This window comes from Saimiri boliviensis, chromosome 14 (assembly GCF_048565385.1).
Source record: "Saimiri boliviensis isolate mSaiBol1 chromosome 14, mSaiBol1.pri, whole genome shotgun sequence".
Lineage (NCBI taxonomy): Eukaryota > Metazoa > Chordata > Mammalia > Primates > Cebidae > Saimiri > Saimiri boliviensis.
In genome coordinates this window covers 58,687,035-58,703,660 of record NC_133462.1, presented here as the reverse complement: position 1 = coordinate 58,703,660, position 16,626 = coordinate 58,687,035, and the positions used below count along the sequence as shown (strand labels likewise).

The 16,626-nt window shown below is 31.9% G+C and overlaps 1 long non-coding RNA gene across 1 annotated transcript in view; it reads right to left on the bottom strand.

Annotated features, from left to right (window-relative positions):
• Positions 1 to 159: 159 nt before the first annotated feature.
• Positions 160 to 16,626, bottom strand: part of LOC141581194 (uncharacterized) — a 34,122-nt gene continuing 17,655 nt past the window's right edge. The window contains exon 3 of the long non-coding RNA XR_012513723.1: positions 160 to 299. This is a non-coding gene — a long non-coding RNA (uncharacterized LOC141581194). The remainder of the gene's footprint in view (positions 300 to 16,626) is intronic.

Below are 16,626 nucleotides of genomic sequence, written 5' to 3'. Positions count from 1 at the left end.
TCCCCCAGGCCCAATGTGACACTTCAATGGCTTAACGAGAGCTTGACGGGATGGATGTCAACATGAAAAGACATTAGATTTCATCGGACCTGTCTTTGGCCCATTGTCTCTAAGGAGAATGTGCCTGGTTCAAATTCTCACTTTGCTTCTCACCTGAGAGATGTGGCCTCAGTGGTCAAAGGGAAATGAGCTGGTTTCAGTCACCAACCTCTCATTCATCACCAAGAAAAATTCCTTCAACCATACATGGATTGTGTTTTCAGGAGTGCTGGGCTTCATCCACAGTTCTGAGTAACATGCTAAAAGAGGAAAAAAGATTTGCTGCTCAGGAATGGAGACAGAAATACAGACACACACACACACACACACACACACACACACACACACACACACACACGTGACACAAAAAACACCCAAACACAGGCCGCACACACCACATCTCGTTTTCAGCAAAATACTTAGTGGTATGAGGTGGGCATTGAACCCGTCCATGCTCCAAAGGAAGACACACCTTTCGCTATTTCACCCGTCTATTCTCGTAGGGAATGTGAATAATTCTTTCAGACATGGCTCATGATGACAGGGACGACTCTCATTTCACCTTCAGAGGCACACAAGAGGACTGCAAAGGACTCAGGTGTCGTCTCTGCTGACTGAAGAGGACTCCCATTTCCCCTCGAACCCAAAGGCACAGCAAAAGTTGCTTTCTCTTTGAAGAGCACACAACTTTTTCAAAATACACAGCTTTAACAATCCCCGCTTTAAGTGCTGTATCTTGGAAATAATACAAATACACCCCCAAGCTGTGTTATTTTCAAAAAGACAAATAAAACCATTAGCTGTGTCTTGGAAAATAACACAAATACACCCCCAAGCTGTGTTATTTTCAAAAAGACAAATATAACCCTTAGCTGTATCTTGGAAAATAATACAAATACACCACCAAGCTGTGTTTTTTACAAAAATACAAATACAACGCTTAGCTGTATCTTGGAAAATAATACAAATACACCCTCAAGCTGTGTTATTTTCAAAAATACAAATACAACCCTTAGCTCTATCTTGGAAAATAATACAAATACACACACCAGCTGTGTTATTTTCAAAAATATAAATACAACCCTTAGCTGTATCTTGGAAAATAATGCAAATAAACAACCAAGCTGTGTTATTTTCAAAAATACAAATACAACCCTTAGCTGTATCTTGGAAAATAATACAAATACACGCCCAAGCTCTGTTATTTTCAAAAATACAAATACAACCCTGAGCTGTATCTTGGAAAATAATGCAAATACACCCACAAGCTGTGTTATTTTCAAAAATACAATTACAACCCTTAGCTGTATCTTGGAAAGTAATACAAATACATCCAAAAGCTGTGTTATTGTCAAAAATACAAATAAAACCCTTAGCTATATCTTTGAAAATAATATAAATACACCACCAAGCTGTGTTATATACAAATGCATCCCTTAGCTGTATCTTTGAAAATAATACAAATACACACCCAAGCTGTGTTATTGTCAAAAATACAAACAAAACCCTTAGCTGTATCTTTGAAAATAATACAAATACACCACCAAGCTGTGTTATTTTCAAAAATACAAATACACCCATTAGCTCTATCTTGAAAAGTAATACAAATACACTGCCAAGCTGTGTTATTTTCAAAAATACAAATACAACCCTTAGCTGTATCTTGGAAAATAATAAAAATACACCCCCAAGCTGTGTTATTTTCAAAAATACAAATACAACCCTTAGCTGTATCTTGGAAAATAATACAAATACACCCCCAAGTTGTGTTATTTTCAAAAATACAAATAAAACCCTTAGCTGTATCTTAGAAAATAATACAAATACACGCCCAAGCTGTGTTATTTTCAAAAATACAAATACAACCCTCAGCTGTATAGTGGAATATAATACAAATACACCCCCAAGCTGTGTTATTTTCAAAAATACAAACACAACCCTTAGCTTTATCTTGGAAACTAATACAAATACACCCCCAAGCTGTGTTATTGTCAGAAATACAAATACAACCCTTAGCTGTATCTTGGAAAATAATACAAATACACCCCATGCTGGGTTATTGTCAAAAATACAAATACAACCGTTAGCTGTATCTTGGAAAATAATTCAAGTACACCCCCAACCTGTGTTATTGTTAAAAAACCAATAAAACCCTTAGCTGTATCTCGGAAAATAATACAAATACACACCCAAGCTGTGTTATTGTCAAAAATACAAATACAACCTTTAGCTGTATCTTGGAAAATAATACAATTACACCCCCAAGCGTTGTTATTGTCAAAAATACAAATGCAACCCTTAGCTGTATCTTGGAAATTAATACAAATACACCCACAAGCTGTGTTATTGTCAAAAATACAAATACAACCCTTAGCCGTATCTTTGAAAATAATAAAAATACACCCCCAAGCTGTGTTATTCTCAAAAATACAAATACAACACATAGCTGTATCTCTCAAAATAATACACATACACCCCCAAGCTCTGTTATTTTCAAAAATACAAATACATCCATTACCTGTATCATTGAAAATAATACAAATACACCCGCAAGCGGTTTTATTTTCAAAAATACAAAACGACAACCCTTAGCTGTATCTTGGAAAATAATACAAATACACCCCCAAGCTGTGTTATTTTCAAAAATACATATACAACACTCAGCTGTTTCGTGGAAGATAATACAAATACACCCCCAAGCTGTGTTATTTTCAAAAATACAAATAAAACCCATAGCTGTATCTTGGAAAATAATACAAATACACATCCAAGATGTGTTATTGTCAAAAATACAAATACAACACTTAGCTGTCTCTTGGAATATAATAGAAATACACCCCAAAGCTGTGTTATTTTCAAAAATACAAAAATACAGCCCTTAGCTGTCTCCTGGAAAATAATACAAATACATCCCCAAGATGTGTTATTTTCAAAAATACTAAAATACAGCCGTTAGCTGTATTTTGGAAAATAATACAAATACACCCTCAAGCTGTGTTATTTTCAAAAATACAAAACGACAGCCCTTAGCTGTACCTTGGAAAATAATACAAATAAACCCCCAAGCTGTGTTATTTTCAAAAATACAAATACAACCCTGAGCTGTGTCTTGGAAAACAATACAATTACACCCCAAAGCTGTGTTATTTTCAAAAATAGAAATACAACCCTTAGCTGTATCTTGGAAAATAATACAATTACACCCCCAGGCTGTGTTATTTTCAAAAATGCAAATACAACACTTAGCTTTAAATTGGAAAATAATACAAATACACCCCCAAGCTATGTTATTTTCAAAAGTACAAATACAACCCAAGCTGTATCTTGGAAAATAATACAAATACATCCCCAGGCTCTGTTATATTCAAAAATACAAATACAACCATTAGCTGTATCTTGGAAAATAATACAAATACACACTCGAGCTGTGTTATTTTCAAAAATACAAATACAACCCTTAGCTGTATAGTGGATGATAATGCAAATACAAAACCAAGCTGTGTTCTTTTCAAAAATACAAATATATCCCTTAGCTGTATCTTGGAATATAATAAAAATACACCCCCAAGCTGCGTGATTTTCAAAAACACAAATACAACCCTTAGCTGTATCTTGGAAAATAATACAAATACACCCCAGAGCTGTGTTATTTTCAAAAATACAAATACAACCCGGAACTCTATATTGGAAAATAATACAAATACAGCCCCAAGCTGTGTTATTTTCAAAAACACAAATACAACCCTTAGCTGTATCTTGGAAAATAATACAAATTCACCCACAAGCTGTGTTGTTTTCAAAAATGCAATACAACCCTTAGCTGTATCTTGGAAAATAATTCAAATACACCCCCAAGCTGTGTTATTTTCAAAAATACAAATACAACCCTTAGATGTATCTTGGAAAATAATTCAAATACACCCCCAAGCTGTGCTGTTTTCAAAAATGCAATACAACCCTAAGCTGTATCTTGGAAAATAATACAAATACACCCCGAAGATGTGTTATTTTCAAAAATACATATACAACCCTTAGCTGTATCTTGGAAATTAATACAAATACACTCCTAAACAGTGTTATTTTCAAAAATACAAATACAACCCTTAGCTGTATCTCGGAAAATAATACAAATATACCCGCAAGCGGTATTGTTTTCAAAAATACAAACACAACCCTTAGCTGTCTCCTGGAAAATAATACAAATACACCCCCAAGCTGTGTTATTTTGAAAAATACAAAAATAAAGCCCTTAGCTGTATCTTGGAAAATAATACAAATACACCCTCAAGCTGTTTTTTTTTCAAAAATACAAAAATACAGCCCTTAGATGTACCTTGGAAAATTTTAGAAATACACCCCCGAGCTGTGTTATTTTCAAAAATACAAATACAACCCTTAGCTTTACCTTGGAAAATAATACAAACACACCCACAAGCTGTGTTATTTTCAGAAATACAAATACATCCCTTAGCTGTATCTTGGAAAATAATACAAATGCACCCCCGAGCTGTGTTATTTTCAAAAACACAAACACAACCCTTAGCTGTATCTTGGGAAATATTACAAATACACCCACAAGCTGTGTTATTTTCAAAAATACAAATACAACCCTTAGCTGTATCTTGGAAGATAATACAAATACACCCCCAAGCTGTGTTATTTTCAAAAATACAAATACAACCTTTAGCTATATCTTGAAAAATAATACAAATACACCCACAAGATGTGTTATTTTCAAAAATACAAATACAACCCTTAGCTGTATCTTGGATAATAATACAAATACACCCCCAAGCTGTGTTATTTTCAAAAATACACATACAACCCTTGGATGTATCTTGGAAAATAATACAAATACACTCCCAAGATGTGTTATTTTCAAAAATAGAAAAATACCGCCCTTAGCTTTATCTTGGAAAATAATACAAATACACCACCAAGCTGTGTTATTTTCAAAAATACAAATACAACCCTTAGCTGTATCTTGGAAAATAATACAAATACACACCCAAGCTGTGTTATTTTCAAAAATACAAATACAACCAATAGCTGTATCTTGGAAAATAATACAAATACACCCCCAAGCTGTATTACTGTCAAAAATACAAATACAACCCTTAGCTGTATCTTGGAAAGTAATACAAATACACCCACAAGCTGTGTTATTTTCAAACATACAAATACAACCCTTGGCTGTATCTCGGAAAATAATACAAATACACCCACAAGCTGTGTTATTGTCAAAAATACAGATACAAACCTTAGCTGTATCTCGGAAAATAATACAAAGACACCCACTATCTGTGTTATTGTCAAAAAGACAGATACAACCCTTAGCAGTATCTCGGAAAATAATACAAATACACACCCAAGCTGCGTTATTGTCAAAAATACAGATACAACGCTAAGCTGTAACTCGGAAAATAATAAAAATACACACCCAAGTTGTGATATTGTAAAAAATACAGATGCAACCCTTACCTGTATCTCGGAAAATAGTGCAAATACAAACCCAACCTGTGTTATTTTCAAAAATACAAATACAACCCTTAGCTGTATCTTGGAAAATAATACAAATACACCCCAAATCTGTGTTATTTTGAAAAACACAAAAATACAACACTTAGCTGTATCTTGGAAAATAAAAAAAAACACACCCCCAAACTGCGTTATTTTCAAAAATAAAAATACAACCCTTAGGTGTATATTAGAAAATAATACAAATACACCACCAAGCTCTATTATTGTCAAAAATACAAATACAACAATTAGATGTATCTCGGAAAATAATACAAATACACCCACAATCTGTGTTATTTTCAAAAACACAAACACAACAATTAGCTGTATCTCGGAAAATAATACAAATACACCCCCAAGCTGCGTTATTGTCAAAAATACAAATATAACCCTTAGCTGTATCTTTGAATATAATACAAATACAACCCCAAGCTTTGTTAATGTCAAAAATACAAATATAACCCTTAGCTGCATATTTGAAAATAATACAAATACACCCCAAGCTGTGTTATGGTCAAAAATTCAAATACAACCCTTAGGTGTATCACTGAAAATAATACAAATACACCACCAAGCTGTGTTATTGTCAAAAATACAAATGCAACCCTTAGCTGTATCCTTGGAAATAATACAAATACACCACAAGTTGTGATATTGTCAAAAATACAAATACAACCCTTAGCTGTATCTTTGAAAATAATACAAAAACACACTCAAGCTGTGTTATTGTCAAAAATTCAAATACAACCCTTAGCTCTATCTTTGAAAATAATACAAATGCATCCCCAAGCTGTGTTATTGTTAAAAATACATATACCATCATTAGCTGTATCTTGCAAAATAATACAAATACACCCCCACGTTGGGTTATTGTCAAAAATACAAATACAACCCTTAGCCGGATCTTTGAAAATAATACAAATACAAAATCAAGCTGTGCTATTGTCAAAAATACAAATACAACACCTAGCTGTATCTTTGAAAATAATACAAATACACCCCAAACTGTGATATTGTCAAAAATACAAATACAACCCTTAGCTGTATCTTTGAAAATACAAAAACAACCCCAAGCTGTGTTATTGTAAAAAATTCAAATACAACCCTTAGCTGCATATTTGAAAATAACGCAAATACACCCCAAAGCTGTGATATTTTCAAAAATACAAAAACAACCCTTAGCTGTATCTTGGAAAATAATACAAATACACCCAAAAGCTGTGTTATTGTAAAAATACAAACACAACCCCTAGCTGTATCCTTGAAAATAATAAAAATACACACCCAAGCTGTGTTATTCTCAAAAATACAAATACAACACATAGCTGTATCATGGAAAATAATACACATACACCCCAAGCTGTGATACTGTCAAAAATACAAATACAACCCTTAGCTGTATCTTTGAAAATAATACAAATACACCCCCAAGCTGTGTTATTGTCAAAAATACAAATATAACTCTTAGCTGTATCTTTGAAAATAATACAAATACACCCCAAAGCTGTGTTATTTTCAAAAATACAAATACCTTTAGCTGTATCATGTAAAATAATACAAATACACCCCCAAGCTGTGTTATTTTCAAAAATACAAATACAACCCTTATCTGTATCTTTGAAAATAATACAAATACACACCCAAGCTGTGTTATTGTCAAAAATATAAATACAACCCTTAGCTGTATCCTTGAAAATAATACAAATACACCCCCAAGCTGATTTATTGTGAAAAATACAAATAAAACCCTTAGCTGTATCTTGGAAAATAATACAAATACACCCCCAAGATTCGTTAATGTGAAAAATACAAATACAACCCTTAGCTGTATATTTGAAAATAATACATATACACCCCCCAAGCAGTGTTATTTTCAAAAAAAAAAAAACACAACCCTTAGCTGTATATTGGAAAATAATACAAATATAACCCCAAGCTGTGTTATTTTCAAAAATACAAACACAACCCTTAGCTGTATCTTGGAAAATAATACAAATACACCCCCAAGCTGTGTTATTGTCAAAAATACAAATACAACCCTTAGCTGTATCTTGTAAAATAATACAAATGCACCACCAAGCTGTGTTAGTTTCAAAAATACAAATAAAACCCTTAAGTGTAACTTGGAAAATAATACAAATACATCCCCAAGCTGTGTTATTGTCAAAAATACAAATACAACCCTTAGTAGTATCTTGGAAAATAATACAAATATCCCCCTAAGCTGTGTTATTTTCAAAAATACAAATACAACCCTTAGCTGTATCTTGGAAAATAATACAAATACACCCCCAAGCCATGTTATTTTCAAAAATACAAATACAACACTTAGCTGTATCTTTGAAAATAATACAAATACAACCCCACGCTGTGTTATTGTCAAAAATACAAATACAACACTTAGCTGTATCTTTGAAAATAATACAAATGCACCCCATTCTGTGATACTGTCAAAAATACAAAAACAACACTTAGCTGTATCTTTGAAAATAATACAAATACACCAACAAGCTGTGTTATTGTCAAAAATACAAATACAACCCTAAGCCTAAACTTAGAAAATAATATAAATACACCACCAAGCTGTGTTATTGTCAAAAATACAAATACAACCCTTAGCTGTATCTTTGAAAATAATACAAAAACACCCCCAAGCTGTGTTGTTGTCAAAAATTCAAATACAACCCTTAGCTCTATCTTTGAAACTAATACAAATACAACCACAAGCTGTGTTATTGTTAAAAATACAAATACAACCCTTAGCTGTATCATGGAAAATAATACAAATACACCCCCAAGCTGAGTTATTTTCAAAAACACAAATACAACCCTTAGCTGTATCTTGCAAAATTAAACAAATACACCCCCAATGTGTGTTATTTTCAAAAATACAAAAACAACCCTTAGCTTTATCTTGCAAAATAATACAAATACACCCCTAAGCTGTGTTAATGTCAAAAATACAAATACAACCCTTAGCTGTATATTTGAAAATAATACAAATACACTCCCAAGCTGTGTTATTGTCAAAAAAACAAATACAACCCTAAGCTGTATCTTTCAAAATAATACAAATACACACCCACGCTGTGTTATTGTCAAAAATACAAATAGAACACTTAGCTATATCTTTGAAAAGAATACAAATACACCCCAATCTGCGATACTGTCAAAAAAAAAATACAACTGTTAGCTGTATCTTTGAAAATAATACAAATACACCCCCAAGCTGCGTTATTGTAAAAAACACAAACAGAACCCTTAGCTGTATCTTTGAAAACAATACAAATACACCCCCAAGCTGTGTTATTTTCAAAAATACAAATACAACCCTTAGCTGTATGTTGGAAAATAATACAAATACACCCCCAAGCTGTGTTATTTTCAAAAATACATATACACCCCTTATCTGCATATTGGAAAATAATACAAATACACTCCCAAGCTGTGTTATTTTTAAATACAAATACAACCCTTATCTGTATCTTTGAAAATAATTCAAATACACCTTCAAGCTGTGTTATTGTCAAAAATACAAATACAACCCTGAGCTGTATCTTGGAAAATAATACAAATACACCCACAAGCTGTGTTATTTTCCAAAATACCAATACGCCCCTTAGCTGTATCTTGGAAAATAACACAAATACACCCCTAAGCTGTGTTATTTTCAAAAATACCAATACATCCCTTATCTGTATCTGGGAAAATAATACAAATAAACCCCCAAGCTGTGTTATTTTCCAAAATACAAATGCAACCCTTACCTGTATCCTGGAAAATAATACAAATACACCCCCAAGCTGTGTTATATTCAAAAATAGAAAAAAAACCCTCAGCTGTATCTTGGAAAATAATACAAATACACCCCCAGTTGTGTTATTGTCAAAAATACAAATACAACCGTTAGCTGTATCTTGGAAAATAATACAAATACACCCCCAAGCTCTGTTATTTTCAAGAATACAAATACAACCCTTAGCTGTATCTTGGAAAATAATACAAATACACACCCAAGCTGTGTTATTTTCAAAAATACAAATCCACCCTTAGCTGTATCTTGGAAAACGATACAAAAACACCCCCAAGCTGTGTTATTTTCAAAAATACAAATACTTCCCTTAGCTGTATCTTGGAAAATAATACAAAACACACCCAAGCTGTGTTATTTTCAAAAATACAAATATAAACCTTAACTGTATCTTGGAAAATAATACAAATACACACCCAAGCTGTTTTATTTTCAAAAATACAAATAAAACCCTTAGCTGTATCTTGGAAAATAACACATATACACCCACAAGCTGTGTTATTTTCAGAAATACAAATACAACACTTAGCTGTATGTTGGAAAATGATACAAATACACCCCCAAGGTGTGTTATTTTCAAAAATACAAATACAACCCTTAGCAGTATCTTGGAAAATAATACAAATACACCCCGAAGCTGTGTGATGTTCAACAATACAAATACAACCTTTAGCTGTATCTTGGAAAATAAGACAAATACACGTGCAAGCTGTGTTATTTTCAAAAATACAAATACAACCCTTATCTGTATCTTGGAATATAATATAAAAAACCCCCAATAGCTGTGTTGTTTTCAAAAATACAAATACAACCCTTAGCTGTATCTTGGAAAATTATACAAATACACCCCAAATCTGTGTTATTTTCAAAAATACGAATACAACCTTTAGCTATATCTTGGAAAATAACACAAATACACACCCATGCTGTGTTATTTTCAAAAATACCAATACATCCCTTAGCTCTATCTTGGAAAATAATACAAATACAGCCCCAAGCCATGTTATTTTCAAAAATACAAATACAACACTTAGCTGTATCTTGGAAAATAATACAAACACACCCCCAAGTTGTGTTATTTTCAAAAAGACAAATAAAACCCTTAGATGTATCTTTGGAAATTATTCAAATACACCTCCAAGCTGTGCCATTTTCCAAAATACAAATACAACACTTAGTTGTATCTTTGAAAATAATACAAATAAACCCACAATCTGTGTTATTGTCAAAAATACAAATACAACCCTTAGCTGTATCTTGGAAAATAATACCAATACACCCGCAACCTGTGTTATTTTCAAAAATACAAATACAACCCTTAGCTGTATCTTGGAAAATATTACAAATACACCCGCAAGTCCTGTTATTTTCAAAAAGACAAATACAACTCTTAGCTGTATCGTGGAAATAACACATATACACCCACAAGCTGTGTTATTTTCAAAAATACAAATAAAACCTATAGCTCTATCTTGGAAAACAATACAAATACACACCCAAGCTGTGTTATTTTCAAAAATACAAATACAACCCTTATCTGTATCTTTGAAAATAATACAAATACACCCCCAAGCTGTGTTATTCTCAAAAATACAAATACAATCCTTAGCTGTATCTTTCAAAATGATACAAATACATCCCCAAGCTGTGTTATTTTCAAAAATAAAAACACAAACCTTAGCTTTATCTAGAAAAATGATACAAATACACCCCCAAGCTGTGTTGTTTTCAAAAACACATATACGACCCTTAGTTGTATCTTGGAAAATAATACAAATACACCCTCAAACTGTGTCATTTTCAAAAATACAAATACAACCCTTAGCTTTATCTTGGAAAATAATACAAATACACCCCTATGCTGTGTTATTGTCAGAAATACAAATAAAACCCTTAGCTGTATCTTGGAAAATAATACAAATACACCCCCAAGCTGTGTTATTTTCAAAAATACAAATACAATCCTTAGCTGTATCTTGGAATGTAATACAAACACACCCACAAGCTGTGTTGTTTTCAAAAATACAAATACAACCCTTAGCTGTATCTTAGAAAATAATACAAATACAACCCAAAGCTGTGTTATTTTCAAAAATACCAATACGTCCCTTAGCTGTATCTTGGAAAATAATACAAATACACCCCCAAGCTGTGTTATTGTCCAAAATACAAATACAACCCTTACCTGTATCTTGGTAAATAATACAAATACACCACCAAGCTTTGTTATTGTCAAAAATACAAATAAAACCCTGAGTTGTATCTTGAAAAATACAAATATACCCACAAGCTGTGTTATTTTCAAAAATACAAATACCACCCTTAGCTGTATCTTTGAAAATAATACAAAAAAACCCCAGTTGTGTTATTCTCAAAAATACAAATATAACCCTTAGCTGTATCTTGGAAAATAATACAAATACACCCCCAAGCTCTGTTATTTTCAAGAATACAAATAAAACCCTTAGCTGTATCTTGAAAAATAATACAAATACACCGCCAAGCTGTGTTATTTTCAAAATACAAATACAACCCTTAGCTGTGTCTTGGAATACGATACAAAAACACCCCCAAGCTGTGTTATTTTCAAGAATACAAATATTTCCCTTATCTGTATCTTGGAAAATAATACAAATACACCCCCAAGCTGTGTTATTTTCAAAAATACTTATACAAACCTTAACTGTATCTTGGAAAATAATACAAATACACCCACAAGCTTTGTTATTTTCAAAAATACACATTAAACCCTTAGCTGTATCTTGGAAAATAATACATATACACCCACAAGCTGTGTTATATTCAGAAATACAAATACAACCGTTAGCTGTATCTTGGAAAATAATACAAATACACCCCCAAGCTGTGTTATTTTCAAAAATACAAATACAACCCTTAGCTGTATCTTGGAAAATAATACAAATACACCACCAAGGTGTGTTATTTTCAAAAATACAAATACAACCCTTAGCTATATGTTGGAAAATAATACAAATACACCCCCAAGCTCTGTTATTTTCATGAAGACAAATACAACACTTAGCTGAATCATGGAAAATAATACAAATACACCCCCAAGGTGTGTTATTTTCAAAAAGATGAATACAACCCTTAGCTGTATCTTGGAAATTAATACAAATACACCCGCAAGCTGTGTTATATTCAAAAAAACAAATACAACCCTTAGCTGTATCTTGGAAAATAATACAAATACACCCCCAAGCTGTGTTATTTTCAAAAATACAAATACAACCCTTAGCTGTATCTTGGAAAATAATACAAATACATCCCCAAGCTGTGTTATTTTCAAGAATACAAATATAACCCTTAGCTTTATCTTGGAAAATAATACAAATACACCCCCAAGCTGTGTTATTTTCAAAAAGACAAATACAACTCTCAGCTGTATCTTGGAAAATAATACGTATAAACCCAGAAGCTGTGTTATTTTCAAAAATACAAATAAAACACATAGCTCTATCTTGGAAAATAATACAAATACACACCCAAGCTGTGTTATTTTCACAAATACAAATACAGCCGTTAGCTGTATCTTGGAAAATAATACAAATACTCCCCCAAGCTGTGTTCTTTTCAAAAAGACAAATACAACTCTTAGCTGTATCTTGGAAAATAATACATACACACGCACAAGCTGTGTTATTTTCAAAAATACAAATAAAACCCTTAGCTGTATCTTGTAAAATAATAGAAATACACCCCAAATTGTGTTATTTTCAAAAATACAAATACAACCCTTAGCTGTATCTTGGAAAATAATACAAATACACCCCAAAACTGTGTGATTTTCCAAAATACCAATACAACCCTTAGCAGTATCTTGGAAAATAATACAAATACACCCCAAAGCTGTGTGATTTTCCAAAATACCAATACAACCCTTAGCAGTATCTTGGAAAATAACACAAATACACCCCCAAGCTGTGTTATTTTCAAAAATACCAATACATCCCTTAGCTGTATCTTTGAAAATAATACAAATACAGCCTCAAGCTGTGTTATTTTCAAAAATACGAATAGAACCCTTAGTTGTATCTTGGAAAATAATACAAATACACCCCGAAGTTGTGTTATTTTCAAAAGGACAAATACAACCCATAGCTGTACCTTTGAAAATAATACAAGTACACCCCCAAGCTGTGTCATTGTCCAAAATAAAAATACAACTCGTAGCTGTAAGTTTGAAAATAATACAAATACACCAACAAGCTGTGTTATAGTCAAAAATACAAATACAACCCATAGCTGTATCTTTGAAAATAATACAAATACACCCCCCCAGCTGTGTTATTGTCAAAAATACAAATACGACCCTGAGCTGTATCTTGGAAAATAATACAAATACACCCCCAAGCTTTGTTATTTTCAAAAATACAAATACAACCCTTAGCTGTATCTTTGAAAATAACACAAATACACACACAAGCTGTGTTATTGTCAAAAATATAAATACAACCCTTAGCTATATCTTGGAAAATAATACAAATACACCCCCAATCTGTGTTATTTTCAAAAATACAAATACAACCCTTAGCTGTATCTTGGAAAATAATAAAAATACACAGCCAAGCTGTCTTATTTTCAAAAATACAAATACAACCCTTAGCTGTATCTTGGAAAATAATACATATACACTACCAAGCTGTGTTATTTTCAAAAATACAAATACAACCCTTAGCAGTATCTTGGAAAATAATACAAATACATACCCAAGCTGTGTTATTTTCAAAAAGAGAAATACAAATCTTAGCTGTATCTTGGAAATTATAAATATACACACACAATGTGTGTTATTTTCAAAAATACAAATAAAACCTATAGCTCTATCTTGGAAAATAATACAAATACACACCCAAGCTCTGTTATTTTCAAAAATACAAATACAACCCTTAGCTGTATCTTTGAAAATAATACAAATACACCCCCAAGCTCTGATATTGTGAAAAATACAAATACAACCCTTAGCTGTATCTTGGAAAATAATACAAATACACCCGCAAGCTGTGTTATTTTCAAAAATACAAATACAACCTTTAGCTCTATCTTTGAAAATAACACAAATACACACAAAAGCTGTGTTATTGTCAAAAATACAAATACAACCCTTAGTTATATCTTGGAAAATAATACAAATACACCCCCAAGCTCTGTTATTTTCATAAAGACAAATACAACCCTTAGCTGAATCATGGAAAATAATACAAATACACCCCCAAGCTGTTTTATTTTCAAAAACACAAATACAACTCTTAGCTGTATCTTGGAAAATAATACAAATACACCCCCAATCTGTGTTATTTTCAAAAAAACAAATACAACACTTAGCTGTATCTTGGAAAATAATAAAAATACACCCCCAATCTGTGTTATTTTCAAAAATACAAATACATCCTTTTGCTGTATCTTGGAAAATAATACAAATAAAACCCCAAGCTGTGTTATATTCAAAAATACAAATACATCCCTTAGCTGTATCTTGGAAAATAATACAAATACACCCCCAAGCTGTGTTATTTTCAAAAATACAAATAAAACCCTTAGCTCTATCTTGTAAAATAATATAAATACACACCCGAGCTGTGTTATTTTCATAAATACAAATACAACCCTTAGCTGTATCTTAGAAAATAATATAAATACACCCACAATCTGTGTTATTTTAAAAAATACAAATACAACCCTTAGCTGTATCTTTGAAAATGATACAAATACACCCCCAAGCTGTGTTTTTCTTCAGAAATAAAAATACAACCCTTAGCTGTATCTAGAAAAATAATACAAATACACCCCCATTTGTGTTACTTTCAAAAATACAAATAGGACCCTTAGCTGTATCTTGGAAAATAATACAAATACACCCCCAAGCTGTGTCATTTTCCAAAATAAAAATACAACAATTAGCTCTAAGTTTGAAAATAATACAAATACACCTACAAGCTCTGTTATTGTGAAAAATACAAATACAACCCTTAGCTGTATCTTTGAAAATAATACAAATACACCCCCAAGCTGTGTTATTGTCAAAAATACAAATACAACCCTTAGCTGTATCTTGGAAAATAATACAAATACAACCCCAAACTGTGTTATTTTCAAAAAGACAAATACAACACTTAGCTGTATCTTGGAGAATAATAAAAATACACCCCCAAGCTGTCTTATTTTCAAAAAGACAAATACAACCCTTAGCTGTATTTGGAAAATAATACAAATACACCACAAAGCTGTGTTATTTTCCAAAATACCAATACAACCCTTAGCTGTATCTTGGAAAATAATACATATACACCCACAAGCTGTGTTATTTCCAAAATTACAAATAAAACCCATATCTCTGTCTTGGAAAATAATACAAATACACACCCAAGGTGTGTTATTTTCAAAAAGAAAAATAAAACCCTTAGCTTTATCTTGGAAAATAATACAAATAAACCCCCAAGCTGTGTTATTTTCAAAAATACAAATACAACCCTTAGCTGTGTCTTGGACAATAATACAAATACACCCCGAACCTGTGCTTGTTTCAAAAAGACAAATACAACCCTTAGCTGTATCTTGGAAAATAATACAAATACACCCCCAAGCTGTGTTATTGTGAAAAATACAAATGCAACCCTTAGCTGTATCTTTGAAAATAATACAAGTACACCCCAAGCTGTGTTATTGTCAAAAATACAAATACAACCCTTAGCTGTATCTTTGAAAATAATACAAATACACCCCAAGGTGTGATATTGTCAAAAATACAAATACAAACCTTAACTGTATCTTTGAAAATAATACAAATACACACCCAGGCTGTGTTATTGTCAAAAATACAAATAAAAACCTTAGCTGTATCTTTTAAAATAATACAAATACACCCCAAGCTGTGATATTGTCAAAAATACAAATAGAAACTTTAGCTGTATCTTTGAAAATAATACAAATACACCCCCAAGCTCTGTTATTGTCTAAAATACAAATACAACCCTTAGCTGTATCTTTGAAAATAATACAAATACACCCCCAAGCTGTGTTATTGTCAAAAATACAAATACAACCCTTGGTTGTATCTTTGAAAATAATACAAATACACCGGCAATCTGTGTTATTTTTAAAAATACAAATCCAACCCTTAGCTGTATCTTGGAAAATAATACAAATACACCCCCAAGCTTTGTTATTTTCAAAAATAGAAATACAACTCTTAGTTTTATTTTTCAATATAATACAAATACACCCCCAAGTTGTGT